Consider the following 24684-nt stretch of genomic DNA (forward strand, 5'->3'; position numbering starts at 1 on the left):
TAGCAAAACAATAACGTAACAATTGAAATATACTAAATGTCAAATCACCACCCTTTGTGAACAGATCAACTGTATATACTAAACTCCTTTCTACCAGCAACCTGAGTGTTCTCCATCTGTTTTCCAAAAATCAACATTTAAAAAAATTTCTCACTGTTCTTTAATATATTTCTGTTTCAGTATTTGTGATTCCTTCAAATCTATTTGCTTTCCTTTACATATGACCTTCATATCTAAGCATACATTTTCTGGGGAATTAAGACATACGAAAAAAAAGATATTTTCTCTTCTGAATCAACGAAATCTGCATCTTTGCTATGAAATCCACATGTGTCATAGGCATTACCTTCAAATAGCAGCTGAAAATGTAGGAAGAAGAGATATTAATAATACATTTCTAATATGAAGGACAAACATTTTAATTGGTCCTGAAATATCTAAAATAAAAATGCAGCTAATGCTATATAATTTGGATGTAGACTATAGAAAGCCTTCAGGTAGCTCTACCAGAAGCAACTGAATTAATTTACTACAATCAGGCAATCTGAAAGATGCATGCAAAGGGAAAGGGTTTCTGTTAACAGGTTGCATTGTTTTTTCAGAAGCCTTTGCTTTGATCTCTCCAGATGACAAAAGAAATGCTTTGGAGTCAGAATATAATACAGATGTCAGAGATGATTGATGCAGTGGGGGCCAAGGAGAGGCTTATAGGGCTAAGCCACTGGAAACACCAAATGGGTATATATGCTGGTACCATTTTATTTTTATTGTTGTCACTGTTGTTTCTCTTTTCCTGTTAGCTTTCTTGTTAACTAAAGTTTATAAAAAAAAAATTCTCTACACCTTGAATTTTGGTTCTGGCTAGCTGCTAAATTTTACAGATAATGAACAAGATTTTTTTTCAGTTACAATACAGTCAATTATTACTGTAAACCACACCCTTTTTGCTCTCAGGCGAGATGCTTTTCTGCTTTTTCCTATGTATGTTGCTTGTTGGATGGTTTGGTTCCTAAATCCAAAACAAACTGGAGGTAACAACTTTTAGCTCTAAGTTACTACTGAAAGGTATTTTTTTTTTCTGGAAACATAACTCTCTCCAACAACTTTCAAAATTGTTTCTCTAGGCAGTGTTGTAGTAGTGAAAAACACAAATTTAAGAAAGTTTAATACTTCTGAAATGATTCCTTAAAAAAGTTGTTAAGATATTTTCATATGCAAAGAAAGAAAACAATATGATCCGGCGTCCAGGGAAAGCTCTCTACTGGCAGCACAGTGCCCCCTAAAGTTATTCTTGAGAGAAAATGACACAATATCTCAACATGAATTATGTGTCACCTAAAAAATATCACTACTCGACTTCACTTTGCCAAACAGATAAAACTTCTATAAAAAAAAGTACAATTCATATAAAAAACTATACAAAATTTTTGTTTCATGTCAGTGATAAATTTAATCACAAGTAAAAAAAGTCCTTTTGTTACTGAGTTTCTATTCTATGTTATTGAAAAAATAATAACACGGTAAATTATGGTAATGACTGATGACTCAATTAAGTGTTTATTCTAATTGCAAACTATGGAGTGCCAATAACATCTTGATAATGTTAGTTTCTGAACGGCATACGTTTACTGAAAGAGGGCAGAATAATTTTCAGATGTAAGCTTGCATTTAATAAAATATAAAGGAATATCTGTGTCTCAAGTCAGCAATCGAACAATCAACAAATATGGGGAAAGTATTCAAAAATAATGTGTAAAAATATGCTAATAATCTATGGCTTTGTTACTATATTGTACATACTTGTAAATTTTACTTTAAAGTACACTAGGTAAAATATTGCATTGATTTTATGAAAAGAATAATCTCAGTTTGATATATCAAAATAAGTGAGCCATGGCATTTTTCTCTTTCTTATAAATCAATTTTCTTTTAAAAAGAAAATTTAAATCTCCTATCTTTTAGAACAAACAATAAAGTTTATACTAACATCCAAATATACTACAAAAATAATAGCCTGTGTGAAAGGTGTTATCCATATTATATACAGTTTATATACATTTATCTTCCTTAAGATATAAGTCCTTTAAGACTAATTTTTCTTACTGCTTCTGGGAGAGCCTTAGGCACAGTACTGATGCTGGATACACAAGATGGGGACAGAAATGACACCTGTTATTACTGGGTCCATTCCTGACTCTAAATTCACTTATTTAGGCTTTGAAGTAAACTTACCGAGATTGGAGAAGAGATGTTGCACCCAAGTTAAACTTTTAATATCCCCATAGGACTAAAATATTTATTCAGTGATGATCACAGTGTAATCTAAGCATAGTAAGTAAATTTCAAAAATCAATTTTTACTACAGTTTCAACATTTTGCTTGCAATCAGTGTTTGAAGGCAAGCACCATAAAAACCACAAAATTTTTACACTGGAGAAAATAAAGACTATATTCTATCTAGGAGTTATTTTGCTATAATGTATTCACTGATCTTATCAGCTATTCACTGATCTTATCAGCTAGAGATGGAATATGAATAGTACTAATTTCCACACTATACAATTTTGGGGGTCAGTTTATCACCAGTGGAAATAGACAAGGGTGTAGTTTCAAGTCCCACTTTTGCATGGGTAGCAAGCATCCTTTGCAGGCCAAAAAAGCACCAAAATCAGTTAATATTGGGAAAATCCACTAACCTTCAACTAAATTATTCCTGGGTCCCTGGACCAAGGTACTTATACTTTTTTCTGAGTCTTAGAAGTAAAAGAAAAAAGTATTATATGATTGAGCACTTAGCAATTGCTCATTACCATGTTTCATGTTTTTAATTTATAGGTGCTTAAAAACTTCAATTGGTCATGAAACAAATAATAGAAAATAGTCTGATTTTTTTCACTGTATCTTACTCCCACCATTACCCTGAAAAACATACACTCCTGGATTTTGCTAGTCATCATCTTTGTGCTAAATATTGTCAACTTAAAACAAAAGATAACTAACTTTTACAAAATTATCCAGCTTTCTAGGATCTTGGAATTTGTTCATCACTTCGTTTTTCTAATTGCGTTTTTCTAAGATTCTACAAACTGAGTGATACAAAAAAATTATTATAATATTGCCAACTTCAAAAGGTTTTAAATTTGTGTCCAGAAAATAAATACATCCCTAACTGACACAGTGGCATTTGTCAAAATAGAGAAAGGTTTTAACAATTAGCGTGGGTGCTTTTTGATAAAACTTTAATATATATATGTATAGCATATAATCCAAATATATATATATGTCCAAAAGTATATCATGTAGAGAAAAATATGTATGTAATGCTAAATTTCATAAATTGAGCCCGATTTTAAATGCACACAGTTAATTATAGTAGGGATAGTTGTCAAATGTAAATCCTAAAATGACATGATTGAGCCTAATGATCTGTTTTGAAAATCCTAAATCTGCAATGTAATTTGTATGATCAAAAATATATTAAACAAAATTTTCATTTGGGGTGAGAGAGTTTTAGTGAAAAAAAAGTAAATTTCCAAACCCATGTATTTTTTTTCCCTTCATTTAAAGTTTAGCCAGAATTATAGAAAAGTTCTTTATCATTAATATGTTTGTTAAAGTAGAAAGCAGTTAACCAAAAATCACGCCCCTTTCCACTACTTATAATAGCTGATGTAGCTTCCTTTAATGCTTCCTGGCCTATCCTGAAGGCAGTCTTGGTGTTGGCACAATTGTGCTATTTTCCTCTCTGAGCTTGTGTTTCAGATAGGCCCTTCATTCAGCCCGCACAGGGTGGAGAGTCTGCCCTGTAGCCCAATTTTCTTTCCCCCCCCCCTCAGATCTTTGATCCCTGGATTATTTACAGTTAATGATTTCTTTCAGGTTCAAAATAATTCTTCTGCTCAGAGTGATTATATATCAGCAATATTTTTTCAGTATCTTCCTCTTAATGATGAATATGTATATATTTTTTATTAAGTGTTGCCAATTTCAAAGAGAATATTTCCCAGGAGGTACATTAGAAATAATCTCACAAGCAGACTCTAACAAGACAGAATGATTTTTAGAGATTGCAAAGAGCTGTGAAGAAAGACATCAGTATAAAAGGACCTTCTATCTTGAGAGCTAATTTGGAAGACATTCTTAAATGTAAATAAGTATAATATATGCATAACAAGTAATCATATACAATCATAACAAATCAACCTGTGGTATTGAACTGCTGTAACAAGTAGTCTCAGTAGATTCTATAAATGAATTTTCTTTTGACTATCCCAGTTTACTTATTTTCTCTTAGTAGAAAAAGAAGCATATATACATATATAAATCTGGCTAAAAATAACAGACGCTTCCAACTGTACTGATTGAGATTTTGCTCTCCTTTGTTAGAAAACAGACATACACACACACACAGGTAAACCTCTAGCAAATAAAAATCTGACAATGTTCTTTTACAGATATTAGAGGTTTTAGGTATCATTCTTTTTCTTTAAACAAGAATCTTTTCCCCTTAAAACTGTTGGCCGTAGAGGAAATATCTTTAATGAAGAATATCTTGGCAAAGAATATTACTTAAAGCATATACATCATTTATCAAACATCATTTAAGAAATGATGTTAAATGAAATTTAAGAAGCTCATCAAACTTTCAATATCAACAGAGAAAATGCTACTGTTGTCTTTTGATTATGTGAATTGCTTCCTTCAGAAATCCCATTTTCTCATACTAACCAACTTCTTTGTGTATTACTGAAAAGTGCTAATTTAGGATTTTTCTATTTTGATGTGCAAAACTTTTTGCCGGTTTTGAGTCCTTTCAAAAATATGCAATGATTTTATTGAGCAAGATGCAGTACCAATATAGAAGCTTAGATTTATTTAGTTAAAAATGAAGAATTACATTTTAAAAAATGTTTTGTTATTTTTATCCCATACTAAGTCATCAGTAAATTTTGCCAAAACATTAGCAAACCTCATCTGAGCTATGAAGATGTGAGGTCAATTAGATTTTCACATAAAGTATTTGGATAAATGCTAGCAAATTTAAATGGTCAAAATCTTTGTATTTTCTACTAATGAAGAAAATATTTGAAAAAGGAAACTTTTTTTTTAAATCCAAGGAAACCAATCCCATCAAAAATTATTTTTATTAATGACTGATTCATTTACATGTCCTCTAAACTATGAAAGTACAAATGCAGTTTTAGCTAATTAAAGTCTGTCAATTAATCGCAGAGTAATTACTTGTCACTACAAAGAATTATGAATATCTTCATGAAAAAGAAAAGAATTTTCACTGGAATTTAGGATTTTTAAATGTACCATTTAATGACTTCACGTTCTATAGGCACATGCCCAGCAATCTTGTGGTGAATGCATCTGTGCTGAGCAGGTCCATAAACTCCATGGCTTCTCAGGCACACATGCAGTGCAAGCACATCACCAGATGATCAGCCAATGGCAAAATGATTCATTGTTAATTTTTCACCTTGGTCAGACACCTTTAAAATTAGTGAAATCCTCTCTTATAATTAGTTTCTATGAATAGTAACTTTCTATTAGAGAATAGTTTTCCCTTGAAATATTGCTTCACATTCATTAAAAAGCATTCTCCTATCTTTTCAAAGTCTAATGTCTAGAATGACATTTGCCTTTAAAAATGTGTTTCTTTCAAAACAGATATTTTCTGTACCTTTTTCCACTACAGAATAAATGTTAAACATTGGAGTTTGCTCTTCAATGATTTATTTTTTTATTTATCTATGTGTGTGGAAATTATACATGCATGATTTTTGTACATATAATGACTTCTTTTGCTAACTATTTCCATTTTCTTTGACATTTATTGTACTTCATAAAAAATACATCTGCAGTCAACGTGTTTTATGACATTAATTTATTGTATAAAAAGATTACCTTATGAAATCATGCAGCTAAGAAATAAAGTTAACATCTGTTATCTTTCCTTTTAAATTTTATTACAATGTATGCTTTCTAATTATTTCAAGAAAATTTAACTAGGTTATATACCTGCTTTATTGAAAGATTCTGGTTTTTGTTCATTTTTCTGAATAGCATTTTTTCCCTTTTGATGATAAAACTGTAATAACAATACATTATTTTTTACAGTGAATAGAAATTTTTATAATTTTGTAAAAGAGGTAGAAATGTAAGCCCACAACCTAAAATGAAAGCTATTATGTGCATATGCAAGGATTCATATATGACATAACTTTTTACAATCATATTATGCAAACAAGTTTGTCCTGTGATTATTTTTCATATTATTTAACACATGTTTATGTGTTTTAGAATTATTTATGATTTTAACTTTATTTTCCAATATTCCATGAGTTCAATGCTATAAAATCTAGTTTTTCATTTGTTTGGTGATATTTAGGTTGTTTTAATTTCTTTAGTTATAACATTTATGTTTTCTTCATTGCATTATATCAAAGAAGCAATTCATGCAACAGCCTTTTTTATCTCTTGAAAATAAAATTTATTTCTCTGGGATAAATTCCAGAGTGTCATGCTTAATCAATGCAAACATGATCACTGAAAATATTTCTGGTATATTGTTTCAAGCAATGAATAATCTATTTTATCAAATTCTGTAGTTTACTGGCATGAAATACTCTGTTAATGTTTGGGGCAATACAGTAATTTTTAAATAATACCTCAAAACTGTTTTAATTTTTATATCCTGATTACTGGCAATGGTAACCTTATTTTTAGATGTTATTTATCATTTGTAATTCTATTTCTATTGTTTGTATTATTTGCTCACCTACTTAATGAGATTAAACTTTTCATATTTATTAAAATAATTGTTTTAAATTAATTCTTGATAAAAAATATATCCAGCCTATCTATTCTTTTTCATTGAATTTTTTCATATAGAAAATTTGAAATATAATCATATCAGTGCTTTTCTGTGTGATATTTTTCAATCTCTATAAAGTTTCAAAATTAATATTTTATAAACTGATCAATACTCCATTTTCCTTATACTGTATTATGTATATTTTTACATGCAATTTATTAATTCATCATGATTCCATACTAATATTTTACTCCTTTGTTTAATTGTTTGATTGTTATAGGCAGATAATATTATACAAGACTATCATTACAGAGAACTAAATGTCTTATTTTGATATCACTCAAACAATTCCAAGGAAATTTCTCTTTTTTCCCCCACCCAAAACTTTTCCTTCTTTTGACCTGTACAGAGTCTGGTTTCAGCAACACTGAAAAAAAGTGTGTTTACATTTCTCAATTAAATTTTATTATAGAAATAGAAATAGATGACTCCAATGTTTACATTCTACTGCTCTTTCTTCTTGCATTCTTAGAGTAACTTAAATATATGTAATTATGTATCAAATTTCACTTAAAAATCACTTAAACATTGAAAAGTATTAAAGTCTCTGTTATTTCTACTATGGATTTTCCAAGTTTGACCTAGGGAGCCCTTTGGCAAAGATTTCAAATTTTCCCACTTACAGAATCATGTATTACTTATAAGGATACTTATTGCACCTAATTTAAATATCTTTTATACTTCTAAGCAATCTATATTAGAATAATCTATAATAGCTATAACTATATGTAATGCATATAGTATACAACAATGTATAGCTATACACTAAAAATTGAATACTATATAATTAACAGCATAATGTATAGTATGTATTACATACTGATATAATAAAATATATTAGTCTCAAACTTATTTTTTTCCTTTTTCCATTTTTACCTTTACCTGCATAAATAGTTGTTAATAATGTCAAAATAATTTAATATATAAAATGTCATAATAATTAAAGCTATTCGTAGGCTACAAACACCGCCAAACTTTATATGTTGATGTTATTTTTATTTATATGACCATATATAACCCAGTTTTTCAAATTATTTTCTGTAATTTATTTCTTTTTTTTTCTTTTTTTTAAATTTTATTTTTTTTATTTATTGGCTGCATTGGGTCTTCATTGCTGCACATGAGCTTTCTCTAGTTGCTGTGAGCGGGGGCTACTTTTCATTGTGGTACGTGGGCTCCTCATTGTAGTGGCTTCCCTTGTTGCAGAGCATAGGCTCTAGGCACGTGGACTTCAATAGTTGTGGCATACGGGCTCAACAGTTGCGGCTCATGGGCTTAGTTGCTCCATGACATGTGGAATCTCCCCAGAGCAGGGCTCGAAGCTATGTCCCCTGCATTGGCAGGCAGATTCTTAACCACTGTGCCACCTAGGAAGTCCTGTAATTTATTTCTTATAGTCAATGCATGATTTAATCTTGAGATTTAGGGAGTTCTTTTATATGGCTACTAAAATCCTACTTTTTAGTTTTGGGTTTAGATTTCATAATCCCTGATTATAGGAACATGACATTCTCTGTACGAGTGCAATGAAGGAGAATAGAGTAAATCAAAGGAAAATTACAAAGCATGTATAAATTAATACACAAGTTTCAAATTTTTGTTGATATGGAGTGCTCTCTTTAGGATTAGTGATTATACTATTAATAAACTCAAGATACTGAGAAAATTTCTATAATAGTGTAATCTTTCACATGTCACTCAGTTGATTTACACCATCCTGTTTTTATCACATCCTAGAAATAAGCACACTAGGCTTTCCTTCTAGTTTTTCAGTCTCTAAAGAGTGTTCTGGTATAAAACCAGAAGGCTTCGGGCTGTATAGTCAAAGTTGGACTCTCATCAGACACATCTAGAGCACCACAGTTTCCCAGAACCAACCCCACACCTACTAAATCAGGAACTCCAACTTGAGAAAAGATATTATTCAAAAATATCCTTGGTGATTTATAGTTTTATAGTATATAGTTGCAGATCACTAACTGAGAAAGAAATAATAGTGGTTTCTATCTCCAAAGCTCAAACACACAGAGAGATGAAGGAAAATAATCAGCCTATTACCTGCCCAATCAATCAATATCATTTATTATATGAATTTTGCCTATAAAGTAATGTCTGAATGCAGTGCCAGTTACCAAATAAAAGAAAAAGAAACAAAGATAGCATAGCCTTTGGGCCAGAGTGGCATAATCTATATGAAGAGAGAAAGATGATATATAAGTAGTAAGCAATATCAGCGACAAGTAAAGTTAAAAATCACACACACACACACCCCCACACCATAAATATAAACACACACAAATGAATACAAGTAAAATCTGGGAACTCTGAATAAGATCAGTGGATTGCTATCAATGTCAATTCTTGGTGTGATATCTATTATTTATTATAACTGTATGTGAATCTACAATTAGTAAAAATTTTCATTAAAAACTAGTTAAATGACTGGTTTGGACACATATCATCAGAGCTTGGAGGAGAATAAGATCATCTACAAATAATGTGTTCACAGAAGACATTAGTGAGGGCCCAGAATTTTAGCTAGACTTTTAAAAATGAGCACTGTTAAATACAGAGGAGGAAGTAAAACATTCAAATCAGAAAACTTACGAAAAGCAGTCAGTGAGAAAATGAGGTCCGTTTTCAGCAGAGACAAGTCAAATTTGATGGAAGCTTGGTTTCAGATAAAATAATTCTGGATTCTAAGACTATCCTCACAGTCAAAGTCAGAAGTCACAGAAGGATTTTAACCTGTGTGCAATGTGGAGCCAATCATATTTAGCTGAAACTCTTGGATTCTGACTTTATTTTTGATAAGAGAGTACAAGCCAGCAATACTTGAAATTTCTTTATTCTTCTTGGAGTCCTTTTGTCTTCAAACCACATATAAATTATTGCATAATTTACACCAAACTTCTTATACCATTTTACCGATCCAGACTATGTTTGCAATCTCTTAAATTTATTTAATCACATAACAAACAACCTATCAGTAATCATACTTTGAAGAATAAAAGATAGACAAAAATAAATATAGAACTAGAACAGCTAGGAGAGGGAATACACTGTCTCTTTCCATCTTCTAAATGAGCAAAGTATACATATATTCCATCATGGATCAGTCAGATATAAGCATTAATCCTTCAGAGAAGTATTCTTATGATTCCGTCAGGTGGAAAGAATAACAAGTGATAATACTTTGTGCATGACATTCTCAATGGATGTAAAACTAAAATAAGAAAAATGCCTGTCACATAGCGAAATAATAAAAATAATACTTGTGCTTAAAATCCACTCATTCCTGGGGCATTTAAAATTTAGAAATTTAGCAGCACAAAAGATGGTAAATTTCTAATTTTATTCTACAAGGTATTTAAACACAGGATATAATTTCAGTGTTCATAATTAGAGAAACAGATATAAATATTTGTGTTGCAGTTCTTTTTTAAATTTCAAATTAAATTTGAATGCAATACAAGTTAGATGTAAAAATTCCAGCTCATGAAGGAAAAATAATGTAGTTAAGAATTATACTTGGTCCACAGAATGAAAGACTTGAAGAAAAATAATTGAAGCAACAATAAAGCTTAAACTGAATGCATAAAGTCATAAAGTAAAGGTTAATTCCAAATATTTCAGTTAGACAATAAATATAAATGGTTTACATTTAAATATAAACTTCTCCATTAAAGGGCAATTTACACTCCTTTGCAAAAAATTACTTACCCATAATTATACATTGAGTGCTTCAGTGTCAGGCAGTGTGGAAAGTAAATCCCAAAATGGAAAAAATGTTTTAAAAAGCACTATTTCCTTACATCATGAAGTTGAGAGTCTAGCACAAGGTTATCCAAATATGCCTATTTCAAAAAATCATGAATCATTTGCTACAAATACAGATTTTCATTAATACTATTTAGAGTCTAAATTCTAAGGCATAGTAATTTTTACTATACTTTATTTACTATACCTTTATTTTTAACAAATATACCAGCTGATATTAAGGATTAAGCAAGTTTGAAAAATACTTGTCTATTGACTTTAATTATTGACTACTAGCCTAAAATATCCATGTAAGTTCATTTCTCCTGATAGTCTATGAACAGTAATTTAGATTGCCTCATCATGGGGTCAATGACCTAGGTTGTGAGTCCTCTCTTTTTTTTCTCCTCATTTTGATCCACTGACCAATGACTGAGCTGATAAATGCAGCCTCACAGTTCTCCACTATGATGCTTCTCAAAGCTCTTGATTAGAGAGAAGTAAACTTTTGTATTTTTTTACTCCTTTTTCATTCTGGTTTTTGGCACAGAAATAAATACTTCATAGAAGAATCCTAGTTTAAAGAACTAAAGTTTGGAGGAAGGAAAATTTTCTAATTTATTATGTTCTTACTGCTGTGATCATCTATTTCTCAAAATTTATATTTATTTTTAAAAGGTATTTACTATTGGCCATTTATTATGATATGCTTCTCAATGGTTCTGCTGCATCAGAATGAGTGGGTGAAAAAATAAATAAATAAAGCTGGTCCCAGAGCCTCATAACCCCAAATTCTAGCTTAATAGGCATGGTTTGGGGAATAGGCAAATCGAGTAAATTAACACCCTCCTGCTGATTCTAATGCACTGTCATGTTTCAGAAACTTCTAGGAGGCCAGCAATTTTTAAGAATGGTTATACTTCCTCTCCAGCTAGTTACATTGTATACAGTAAAACTTAACCTTAGAAAATGACTACACTGATCTAGATGCAGGTATTTTATATTCACATTTCTCAGGTTAGTAATTTTCATATGTATTTATATATGTATTTTATATATAAATATATAGATTTGTAGATACACACATATACTGCCTGAATAAATAATGGCTACAATACAAATTGAGGGGTGAGACCCATTCTCTCCTCTGATTCACTATCCCTACTGTGATTATAGAACTCTTGTAGATAGGTTTATATCACTGGGCAGGAAAAAGGAGTACTCATATCTGAAGAAAACAAATGTACAAAGAAAAAAATCATAGCAAATATTCATACTTGATAATTCTTCCTATAGAATGATAAGATCACCTCCAAACAATTATACCCTACTAAAAATTACAATTTAAAAGTGCTCTGACACGTATCCATACACAGACCTTATAATTAAATTTTGGTGCTTTATTCTCAATTATTAACAGAACAGACACTGGATTATCTAGTATGAAAGACAGAGAATAGTATAAACAAATCAACTCAAACAAACAACAACAACAAAAATAAGCAATAAATAGAAATAATAGAGAAGGCAGAACTGACAGTTCACAAAGTGATAAGATATTACATTCATGAAATAAAAACAAGTTACGAGGGTGAGTCAAAAATTATCTGCACTCTGGCTGTAGAATTTATTTTAATTAACTTTTAGAAAAGACAAATACATCGTTTTCAACATAATCTCCTTGCTTTTCAATGCACTTTGTCTGTCTGTCAATAAGCTTTCATATTCCCTCGTTTAAAAGTGTTTAGGCTAAGCTGTGAACCATGAATGTACCACTGTCTTCCCTTCTTCATCAGAAGTGAATCTTTGTCCTTCTAGGGCTGCTCTCAGGGGACCAAACAGGTGAAAGTCTGATGGAGCAAGATCAGGACTATAGGGAGGATGCTTTAATACCTCAAAACGAAGTTTTTGCAGAGTGTCGACAGTGTGGGCAGAAGTGCAGGGACGTGCATTGTCATGCAAGATCACAATACCCTTGGAGAGCAAGCAGTCCTTTGTGTTTAATCCGGAGTTTAGGTTTCAGCATTTCAATAAGCATCTCACTGTAATGAGCACTGTTGATTGTTGAGCCTTTGAGCCATGGCTGATCTGCAAATGATTTGCCACATAATCCGCTGTCGCTTGTCTTTTCAACAGAATCATTTCACGTGTACCTTAATGTTGTCATCAGCCGTGGACATGAATGGGCATCCGGCTCCTTCTTGATGGCTAACACTTGGGCGACCTTCCTTGAACTTCTCTATCCATTCACACACACTTCACGACAAAACGCTTTCTCCATACTGCCCACAAAGTCTTCGATAAATAATGGCACCAGGTACACCCTCAGACCACAAAAAATGAATCACTGCACACTGCTCTTCTTTCATGCAAATCACAAGTGGGGCATCCGTTTTTGCTCACACCGCTGTTACAAATGAACTGATGTAACACATTCACACCTGCACAGCAGTGACTGGGGAGACAGTAGCCTTGAACAGAAAGCACTGATAAGACAGTGTGGCCAACAGAAATTTTAACATAACTGGAGTGCGGATATTTTTTGACTCACCCTCCTATTACAGAAAAAAAGTTTGAAATCAGAGAATAATAGAAAGCTCTCCTAAAAGTTAAAAATACAAAAGCAGAAACTGAAAATTCAACACACTGTTTAAAAGAAATCAAGAAAATATTCTGGGAAAAGGGAACAAAAAAAGAATGTTGTAGGAAATATGACAAGCAAAAGTCAATGAATTTATAGCATTAATTAGGAGTTCTGATAAATTAACATGAGCTCCAGAAATAAACACATTATCAGAGAGTGATAAAAGAAAATCAATCAGTGGAGAAACCTGAATTTTCCAGATTAAAATCTATTTATCTATCTATCTATCTATCTATCTATCTATCTATCTATCTCCTACCACAAAAAGTGAGGGGAAGAATGGAAAAGGACCATACTATCAAATATTTTACTGATATTTCATTTCACAACCAGGGTTAAAAGAAAAGACATCTTGTGTGTGTGTGTGCGCGTGTGTGCATGTGTGCATGTGTGAGTGTGTGTGTGTGGTGTATGTGTGATAGAGAGAGACAGACGGTGAGAAACAGAGAGAAGAGGGAGAGAAACAGAGGGAAGAGAGAGAGAGATAGACTAAATGAGGGAAAAAACAAATGAAATATTAGGAGTCCCATCTAACATAGCCCAACAGGGAGAAAAGAGAACATGGAAGAGAGGAAATCTACAATGAAATAATTCCTGAACATTTCCTAGGACTGAAGAACATGATTTTATATATATTACAGAAGCCAAACCAAAATGCCCAGCAAAATGGGCATTTTAAAAAGATTTTTAAAAGATCTAAACCAAGGTGCATTTTTATGATTTTTCAAAATATGGGGGAGAAAAAGAAGATCCTTAAACCTTTCCGAGAAGCAGCGGGAGGGTGGAGGGGATTCTGCAAAGAAAACACATAAGCTATGTGAAGGATAAATTCTCACTCTATCCATTTGCTTGTGAATAGCTTATCACACTGTACCTTTTCACTGATTCCAATTATAATATATCTTATTTCACATAAAGAGTACAATAAAGAGGCAAGGTCAGGGTGAGGGAGGGAGGGCTATGTGGATTAGGCACTATAGTCTTTTTTGCTTCACCTTTGCTTTTCTCTAAGAAACTCTGAATAATGCTTTTTCTTTAATCCTAAAATGAACTGATCATTTTAAGATTCAGTTCTCATTTTGGCTTTGAAGTTTCCTTTTCGACTTTAATTACCTTTGATGGTAGGGTAAGAATCTTTTGCACAGAAGAATTTATATACTTAGGTTAATATAGAATAAATTTAAAAAAAAACAAGAAGAAAAAAAAACTTTTGCTTGAAGCAGCATTTTAAATTGTAAGGACACCTCACATTGACACACACTCAATAATAACACTGAGCAGCTTTTAACTAAGCTGGGAAGTGCTCATCTTCCCCACCCCCCCCCCCCCCTTGGAGACAGCTGCCCCTTCCAGCTCATGTACTGTTTTTTGCTGATAGACTGATGTCTTTATTTAGGGAGTTATAAAGAATTGCTTCTAGTCATCAGCAGTTTCAAAAACTAGCCATTGAAGGAGGGATAAAGCCTATTCAGAAGATGGATGACAGCTTTTCATTTGAGGATCATACAGAAGGATATTTCCTTCTGTAAAAATAGATTCTGCAGTGTAGCTTGAGACTTACATTTTGCAAGGGATCGCCACTCTAAAAAAATGACACTGGAAATTGAAGACTAAAAGACAGAGACATTCTTTCTTTTCATGTAAAAAGGAACACACATGACAAAATTGTTTCAAATCAAGTTATACTATTTACCACACGAAAGTGGTCTCTGAAGCTCGTGCTTACCATTACCATATTTTTTTAGAACATCAAACTTTAGGAATAAATGGCTAAATTATCTTATTTAAATAAGCATTCTGTTTTCTAGGACTCAATTCTGTCTGATGCCAATGATTAGATGAAATAGTTTATAACTAAGTAAAAGGAAAGAGAAGTGTGTCATAAGTACAAATGCACAGATTATTGTTTTATGTTATCTTCTACTATTTAAGAAATTAACAGATTCTCAATTAGTAAAATAGCAAATACATAAATGTCACCAACCTGATTAATTTTGGATGATTATATTTTTCTCATTAATTTTTTGAGCAATTGGCACCCAACTGTCACCCCCTGATAATATTTCTATACAGGTTCTGGTCAGCAAATTTTTTTTTAAGTTTCTCTGTGTTTTCCATTTCTGAATCTCATCTGTGTTAAATCCTACATAAATCTAGGCTAATTTAAGTCCAGCATTTGATTTGAATACTGGACCCCACTGTTCCCTTTGCCGTTTTAGAGAACAGTACCTTAGTAATCCCACTCCTATGTTCTAAAGTCCAAAAGCTGGAGATATTACTCTTTTCTTTTTCTTTTTTCTTTTCTTTTTACCTATCACAGCTACCAATAATAAAATGTTTTATTTTCTGCTATAGGCCACTGTTATAAGTCCCTATCTTTTAACATAAAGAGAGAGAGTGGTATATACCTCTTAAATACTTTAGAATATTTTATTTCATTTTTTAATTTTTTTAGTAAATTTTATATTATCTATCTTATACATATTAGCGTATATATATCAACCTCAATCTCCCAATTCATCCCACCACCCCCCACCCCCACCTTCCCCCCTTGGTATCCATACATTTGTTCTCTACATTTGTGTCTCTATTTCTGTCTTGCAAACCAGTTCATCTTTACTGTTTTTCTAGATTCCACATATATGCATTAATGTATGATATTTGTTTTTCTCTTTCTGGGTCACTTCACTCTGTATGACAGTCTCTAGGTCCATCCACGTCTCTACAAATGACTCAATTTCGTTCCTTTTCATGGCTGAGTAATATTCTATTGTATATATGTACCATATCTTCTATAATTCAAAAAGACACATGCATCCCAATGTTCATTGCAGCACTATTTACAATAGACAGATCATGGAAGCAACCTAAATGTCCATCGACAGATGAATGGATAAAGATGTGGTACTTTAGAATATTTTAATTCTAAGGTTACATTCTCTCTGTAGTGGCTACAAACTTCATCCACCAAACTAAACTGGCAAGAAATGTGATATTACATTTCAAAAACATAACTCAGTGTCCTATTTCAAGGCTTCATTCCATCGGGTATCTGGAACCTGGTTCTGTCCATCCAGAGTACCCCCAGCACTCACACCCTCACCCACTTTCATTGAGCTGTATCTATATCAAGATAGTCTTTGCTACCCCAAATGAATGATCAGGCCACCCAAGATGGCTGCAATCTTGCTCTCTGTACATCACCTACACCCTACTCACTTGACAGACCTTCCCAGATACTTGTTCCTGATCCCAGCTAGTGATTGCTCTAATCTTTATTTTTTTATTTATTTATTTTTTATAAATTTATTTATTTTATTTATTTATTGGCTGTGTTGGGTCTTCATTGCTGCACACGGGCTTTCTCTAGTTGCAGCGAGTGGGGACTACTCTTCTTTGCTGTGTGCGGGCTTCTCATTGTAGCAGCTTCTCTTGTTGTGGAGCACAGGCTCTAGGCACGTGGGCTTCAATAGTTGCAGCACACGGGCTAAATAGTTGTGGCTCACGGGCTCTAGAGCACAGGCTCAATAGTTGTGGCACACAGGCTTAGTTGCTCTGTGGCATGTGGAAACTTCCCAGAGCAGGGCTCGAACCCATGCCCCCTGCATTGGTAGGCAGATTCTCAACCATTGTGCCACCTAGGAAGTCCATGATTGCTCTAATCTTTAGATCAGAATATCTCCACCAAGATAGCTTATCAAAGGGGCAATGAGGGGCATGCCCCTCTGCTAGTTTCCCTGGTAACCAATGAGCCAACCTGACATCAATTCCCCCATAACTGGTAGCTTCACTCCCCCCTGGTAGTGAACACTGATACCATGTCCTGCTGGCCATGTGCCACACGGTGGGGTGTCGCTCCAGGACTTGGCTTCAGAACATGTAAGATTCCCCAATCCATTAAACCATTGATGTCTCTGTCACTATCTCTGGATTCTTTCTTGTGTCTCAATATTGGGCAAGTATAAGGCTTGCAGGCCTGCAGGGTAAAACCCGACACCAAGGCATTGGGTAGAAATGCCTTTTCATTGAACTGTCATCTCTACATGCTGGCATTCATAAAATATCTTTGTTCCCACCTAGTCTTCAGGGTTGTTGATGTGTTTGTTTTTCCCTTATTCCTGAATGCAAGCCCGTTCTCTGTCCAGCTCTCCTTCAACCACTTCTGAATCACACTGAAGGTTGCCTAGAACTCTTTCAGGCTGCTTGAGGCTCTTTACCATCTTTGTAATACCACACTCCAGCACACAGGGAATTAGGGTTGCAGATAAAACCGAGGCTCTCTAGTCCATTGCCATTTCATGACGTGGGAGTTGAATTTTTGCTGTGCCTCCAGGTTTTAGCTAAAAGTAGGGTACAGGGTCCCTCTGCTATTAGACAGAACTTTAAAACACTCTGGGAATACTTAGCCAGGAAGACTTTAAAACTATTTTAATACTATACCCAGACCCTGAATTTTGAACATCAAAAATGACGGACTTAATTTCTTTAACTGTATTTAGCTATAAGAACATCTTAGGAAGACAGAAGACTTATAGTTTACAGAAGGGAACGGGGGAAGGTCACAGGTTTAAAGAAATACAGATGGGAGAAAAACCACACCAATAAATACATTGAGATGTTATCCCATTACATACCTCACATTTTCAGTTGTTCACCACATTTGTAATGTATGTGTGTGTGTGTTTAAAAGAGGACCCTTCTTTCTTCATTGGATGAAATTCATTAGATAGATATAGAACATAGTAGCACACAGAATTAAATTAATTTTGAATGGTGGCTCAGTACGTTGATTAATAGGTAACCTAGTAAACATTAAAAATACTTTACTTCCCACATCTGCAAAATAGGAGTAATGACACCTAAATATCCACTATCAGAAAGATTAGATGGTGGACTACACATAAAGAATTGTGGCAGCATTGGTAAATGGCAGCTGTGTAGGCTAGCAAAGCACACTCATACATTTGTAGGAGGTTTTAGCAAAGAGGTGGTAACAGATTGAAACTGCATGTTACACAGGATATTTTGGAATAGGTTATTACGAAGATTACTTTTAGAAAGAAAATATATCTAATTACTGAGTGTCCTTAATCCTCTTATCCTGCTTTATTGTCCTTTATAGCACTTATCACTGTGTTTACATGTTTTTTCACTTGACAGTTGTCTCTCTCATCCATCATAATGGAATCCACATGAGCACAGGGACTTTCTTATGCCCCTACTATGTCTCCAGCTTCAGGTACAGAGTACATAATTAATATTTATTTATTTGTTGAGGAAAAAAATAAGTAAAAAAGTAAGTGAATTAGTTTTATATTGATTAAATATAGACACTCAAGATACATAAAACTTAAGAAATATATGTGTATGTTTGTTAATTAAGTTTACATGGTAGTGAACATGTAACATTTAAACTTTAAAACAATTCTAAGCTTGTTTCTTAAAATTTACCTGCTGCCACTAAGTAGCTTTCCTAGAGGCTAATAGGAGGTAGCTCTAAACAAAATGACTCAGTGCTAAGGAGACAGCAGAAGCCTCTTCCTGGTAGCATTCAAACTAGAAATTACTTACCTGAGTAAATTTGTCCCACCGCATCAACACAGTGAACTTTATAAAGGGAATTTAGAAGGGGAGATGCAGTTTCATACTTAAGAAATATTTCCATGGTACAAATACCCCCACTGTGGCTTATGCCAAGCTAAAAATGTTTAAGAACTAGATTGCAAAATTCTTGAAAATGTGTCCCTTGGCTCAACCCACCAACTGTGGAGAGTAATCATGTCTAGGTGAACATGTGGCATGAGGGTCCTACTAGAAATGCAAGTGAGAACATGGGAAATTTCAGAATGAATGAATTCAGACTAATGAATTTGCTCTTTATTCTGTAGGACATAATGACTTGTAGTGGGCTTTGAGGGGTGTGATGTGTTCAGACCAGACTCTTCACAGACTTTATACTGTTAGAATGAGGTTAATGAATTATAAACTAAAAGCTAAAATGGAGCCATATATTTCAGATTGCCAGAGGAAGTACACACTGAATGTATAAATGTATTTAATGGGAAATAAATTCCTTTCATCATTTTCCTTTTCCTTTCCCCTCTAGTTATATCTCTTTGAAATAAAATCTTGTATTAAAATAGATATTATACTCCATTCTCTCTTACATTCCTTTAACTCTCTGTTAAACTTACTCTTCTAAGAGACTGCACTTCCCTTGGCATAATGCAACTTCCCCATAAAAGAGGATGGAAAAAATATAAAAATGCTGTTGATTTGTTTGGCTTTGTATCTATCAATAAACATTTTTAGGTAATAGTTTTGTTTAGTTTTGTTATGCTTCCCAGAACATATTCCTATAACCATCCTTGAAATTATATTAGACCATCTGTGGTAGGGGTGAGAAGGAAAAAAAAAAAAAAATCAGAGGCAACTATGGAAAGGAAGGAAGAGGCAAGTAGAGAGGTGCCTCCCCAGGGAGCTGTTTACAGTTCCATTAAGGAGGCCCATTTCTTAACCTCCAAGATGTGAAAATCCCCATAGACTAATGTTAGCTGCTTGATAGTTTTATTTGTTGTGTTTTGCCCAAATTAATGTGAACTCTTTAGACTTTGAAAGCCAAAGTAAATTTTTCTGTGACTTATGACAGGCCAGAAATCTATCTTATTAGTATCCCTAATGATCTTACTCAGAGTTTAAGCAACTTTCATTAAAATGTTCAACTCATCAAGTCATGGTAAGTAATTTAAAAACTCCTTCACTTCTTTTCTCGATGAAAGACACGTAAAGCATAATTGGATGCTATTGTGGTAGACAGCATTTGGTATGATTATTCCTGACACTTTGCTTATCTTACTGACACACAGTACAATCTTCAGATAAATAAAATAACAAGTCACTTCCCTTCACAACAAAGAATATGCTCAGAGATAACGATTGGGGAATTCTGAAACTCTGCTAAATTCATATGTTAATGAACAGCTGTGATGTTTCCCAGCCACTAACTGAAGAAAAGACAATTCCCAGGTTTCCATACAATCTAAAAACTTTTACAAAGACTCAAACTAAGAGACAAAAGCGAAAATATCAGTGGTTTTCACAATATGTCCACTTACCTTTATGGTTCTGAGCTGTCATCTACTTGGTTAAGAAGGTCCAAATGTCATATCAATGCTTTTATTTATTTATTTTACACTCTCTACCTTTATAAAAAAGTAGAAATCCCCAAATACACAACACTTTGTTGTAATTGTTTACTTTTGCTCCACGGAATCATTAATGGCAAAAACAAGGGTACATCAGGAAATAGTGTTTAAATTAGCAACGATTATGTCAATGTACTTACAAATTAATTATGCCATTTGCTCATGCTCTTCCTCAATACAGCAATGAGGTCTCTGCACCAGCCAAAGTAACCAGTAAACAGACACTACGATGACTAAGAGTCCTCAAAGAGCTCTCAGTCAGACACCTACTTTCAAAAACATATTCCCCGCCACCACAGATTTTAAAACATAGTTGGGGAGGCAAGACATATGTACATGAAATGTAAAATAACCACAAAATTTTGAAATTAGACACTTTCTTATATTTCTTCTAAGTCCTCTTGGAAATAACACTGAGGATTTATGATTTCCCACCTTTTAGTATAAATTAACATAAAAAACTGATTCAGAAACAAATATTATTTCTTTTATATTAGATTAGGGTATATGCCACTTGATTCACTTTACTTCTAGTTGGTCTAACTGCTAATATGGTTTGTAAAGATTCATTCACTCTGACATTCACACTGAGAAGATTTTCAATGAAAAGCAATTCAAATACTTCTCATTGTCTGTTCAGTTTGCCTTGCCATGAATATATGAATGCATCCAAATGATATTATGCTAATCAGATCTGCCAAATGGCAGGTGCCATGAGAAATAGAACTCTTTTTCAAGAACTATATACACACACACATATATATATATATATATCTGCCAGTATTTGATTTGAAAAAAATGAAGGTATTTCAAAAAGAGGTATGTTTATATTCACTGTAGTCTGTATCTATATCCAACTTCTGGAGACCTGGGACATTTCTCAACAAACCACAGTCAAGGCATAACTTTATTACTTAACTTAGACATCAGGCTATATAATATTCTTTATTTTATTTTTTGGTAAGAATCAGTGTTAGAGACTCCACACTGTGATTGCATAGAAGGCAGGGATGCCATCTAACAGGTTTTGGGGACATACTACCAGCTACAGAGCCAAATACAATAGTCTTAGTGAAATTTGCACAGGCTTAATTTCATGGTAGGACTTCTGTAACCATTTCTCCTCAAAGACTTCTGTTAAATCCTACTGTATCAGTTGGTTTTCCTCTCTTTTATTTTTAGCTTCTCCATGTCTACTGATTAATTCCCAAAGGCTACAAACATGATGAAAACTCTTCCATATTAAAGAATTCTCCCTTGATCCTGGTCCCCTCCCACCCCACCCCCCCAACACACACATTACCTCCACATTCCCCTTTCTGCCCAAGTTAAGTACATCTAATATTTGACCCCTTCTGAAAGTCGTTTTGTAGAATCAGAACTGGGAAAATTCTCAATGGACTTCTAATTGCCCAATTCAATATACAACTTTTAATTCTATAATCTGCCCTTTGTACCATTTGAATATGTTGATAATTTCTTGAAATCAGCATATATTAGTCTTTATTCTAATTATCTTCTTACCTCTAAATCTTCCTTCTTCTTTTCGTTAATCCTATTTATTTGCCCATATCTTAATCTGGCATCCCCATCTGCAGTCCTTGGTCTTTCTCTTGGCAGTATCCTCCACACGTGACTTCAACCATAACTCAGATGAAGGGATCTAAATTTAAAGTGTATATCAAAACACAGAAAGAAGTTTTTAAAATGTGATCTTGTGTCCCTGTCTCACAAATCTAGGTCAGTAGATTTGGACTGGGGCCATGGTGTCTACAAATGGGGGGAAAAAATCTTAGTGATTCTGATATATGCTTCTGTTCCAAAAGCCTGATGATTATATTTATGTATCTAAGCTCCAAACCCATAGATTCTAATTGCCTACTGGGCATATTCACCATGAGGATATTCTCCATCTCCTCAAATGCAAAGCTACTGAATCTTCTATATTCCTTAACTCTGTCATTGGTAGTACCATCCATACAATAACCCAAGTCAGAAATCTGGAGATATCTTCGACTCCTCCCTACTCTCACTTGGTCTTGTAAATTGTATCATCTTGACCAATCTCAGGTATAGTCCTTCCTTCCTTTCATTCCTAATGTTACCTTGGTTTACAGTTTTCCTTCTGTATGAATGCCATTTCCTTTCATTTGCCGTATGCATATTCACACACACATTTCAGAATTCAGTTCAAACTCAGCTTTCTAATAATACATGTCTTGACTTCTCCTTTTTTTTTTTCCTTTTGGCTGTGCCACACCGTTTGTGGGATCTTAGTTCCCTGACCAGCAATTGAACCCCAGCCCTTGGCAGTGAGAGCACAGAGTTCTAACCACTGGACCACCAGGGAATTCCCTGTCTTGACTTCTTGACTGTCCCTTATGCATTGTACACTGCCCTCCTTTCTCTAAAATGATACTCTTGTTTGAGACTCTCAGTGTCCTCTACATATTTCTATCACTTTACCTGAAATGCTTAAAATATCTGTTTGAATATCCTTCTTTATAATAGGCTGAAATGCCTTGATACAGGAACTATTATTAGCTGTTTTTGATTTCTATTGATTAGCAGAATATCTGATCCACTGTAGAACCTTAAACAATTGTTTGATATGTATATGTGTATTTAATAGTCACATGGATGTGTCTAAAGACCTAACGTTGCTTTTATAATGCATAATTTTATATTGGGTTGGCCAAAAAGTTCATTTGGGTTTTCCCATAAGCTGTTATGGAAAAATCTGAACGAACTTTTTGGCCAACCCAATACATTATTTGTAGTTTTCTACATATATATGTATATATATATATATATATATAATGATTTACTGCTGAGATTGATATGTTATTTTTAGTTATGTATAACACACTAAAGTGTAAAGATTTATGGCTTGCTCAATTTCACACAGTACATCATTAGTAAAGGCAGAAAGCTATCTGTAAGTCTTCTTATCTAGTGCTATTTCAAATGGAAGAATAAAATCACAAATATCAGGAATACCAAGACATTTGCCACTGATTTAAATGTGAGATTTGGAAGAATTTTCAATAGGCTCCAATAAGGTTGTGAGTGTCTCCATTTAAATTCTGCTTGAGTATTTAAAACCATTTAAAACCACCTGTTTGTGCATTCAATTTCTCATGTTGCACACATAAATGTGAGTTTTTGCAAGCAAAAACAGATGCACTCCTAAAATGTGTCAGCACATTTTCAAAAGCCTGCTGAAAATGTGTCCTCATATGTCTCCAGACTTTGTTATAACTTACATCAGTGAGCTGTATAAATTGGTTTCTTGAATATCCATTAATGCAAATTACCAGGCCAGGAAAATACCATATAAGAGTCTGTAAAATCTCACAAAATATAACATCTTTCCTAGGAAGGAGGTAAAGAGAACAAAGTTATTATACTGACACTTTTTATCCTAGAGTGATCTCAGAAGTAAACATAGCTTATTTTTAGAAAAAAATTCATTAAGAAATTCATAGATAGTATTGTCCCTCTTCACCTCAAATACACCAGCTGATGTTAAGTGACGTGAAGAAAGAGCAACTCTAGTTTTATTGTAAAATGTGTTTCCCATGTGTCTTATTACAAATAAACAGGAAAAAAAGAGTAGAAGATTGAGGTATAAACGGATAATTAGTTCTTTGGGGGACAAAATATTCATTAGAATGATTATAAAATTTCCAATCATGATAAAAAGAATGAAAAGCAAGGACAGATCAATCTGTAAAATAACATTCATCTTTCCTCAGTTGGTAGTTCTTATCTGCATTGGTCTGTACCTAGTAAATTGTTACTAGAAGGGAAAACACAGTACTCAAGTCTCACAAAGTTCACTAACCCCAGATGGGGTTGGATATGCTTCCAACTATTAAAAAGCAAGCTGGAATGTATCACTGGCTTCACTTTTATCTCTGAATCCCTGCTCTACCAAACTGTGGGAGAAACTTACCACATTCATTCCTCTTTTTATTTCCCCATATGTTTAGTTTTTGTTTGTTTCATTTTTACTGCCTGTTTGCATACTATCTTTAAACATATGCAACACTATCTCATATCAATTCATTTTATTTTTCTCAAATGTGGTACCTGTAATGGTTAATTTTATGTGTCAGCTTGACTGGGCCAGAGAATGCCCAGATATCTAGTTAGACATTATTTCTGAATGTATCTATGAGGGCAATTCT

Source organism: Hippopotamus amphibius, chromosome 6 (assembly GCF_030028045.1).
Source record: "Hippopotamus amphibius kiboko isolate mHipAmp2 chromosome 6, mHipAmp2.hap2, whole genome shotgun sequence".
NCBI lineage: Eukaryota > Metazoa > Chordata > Mammalia > Artiodactyla > Hippopotamidae > Hippopotamus > Hippopotamus amphibius.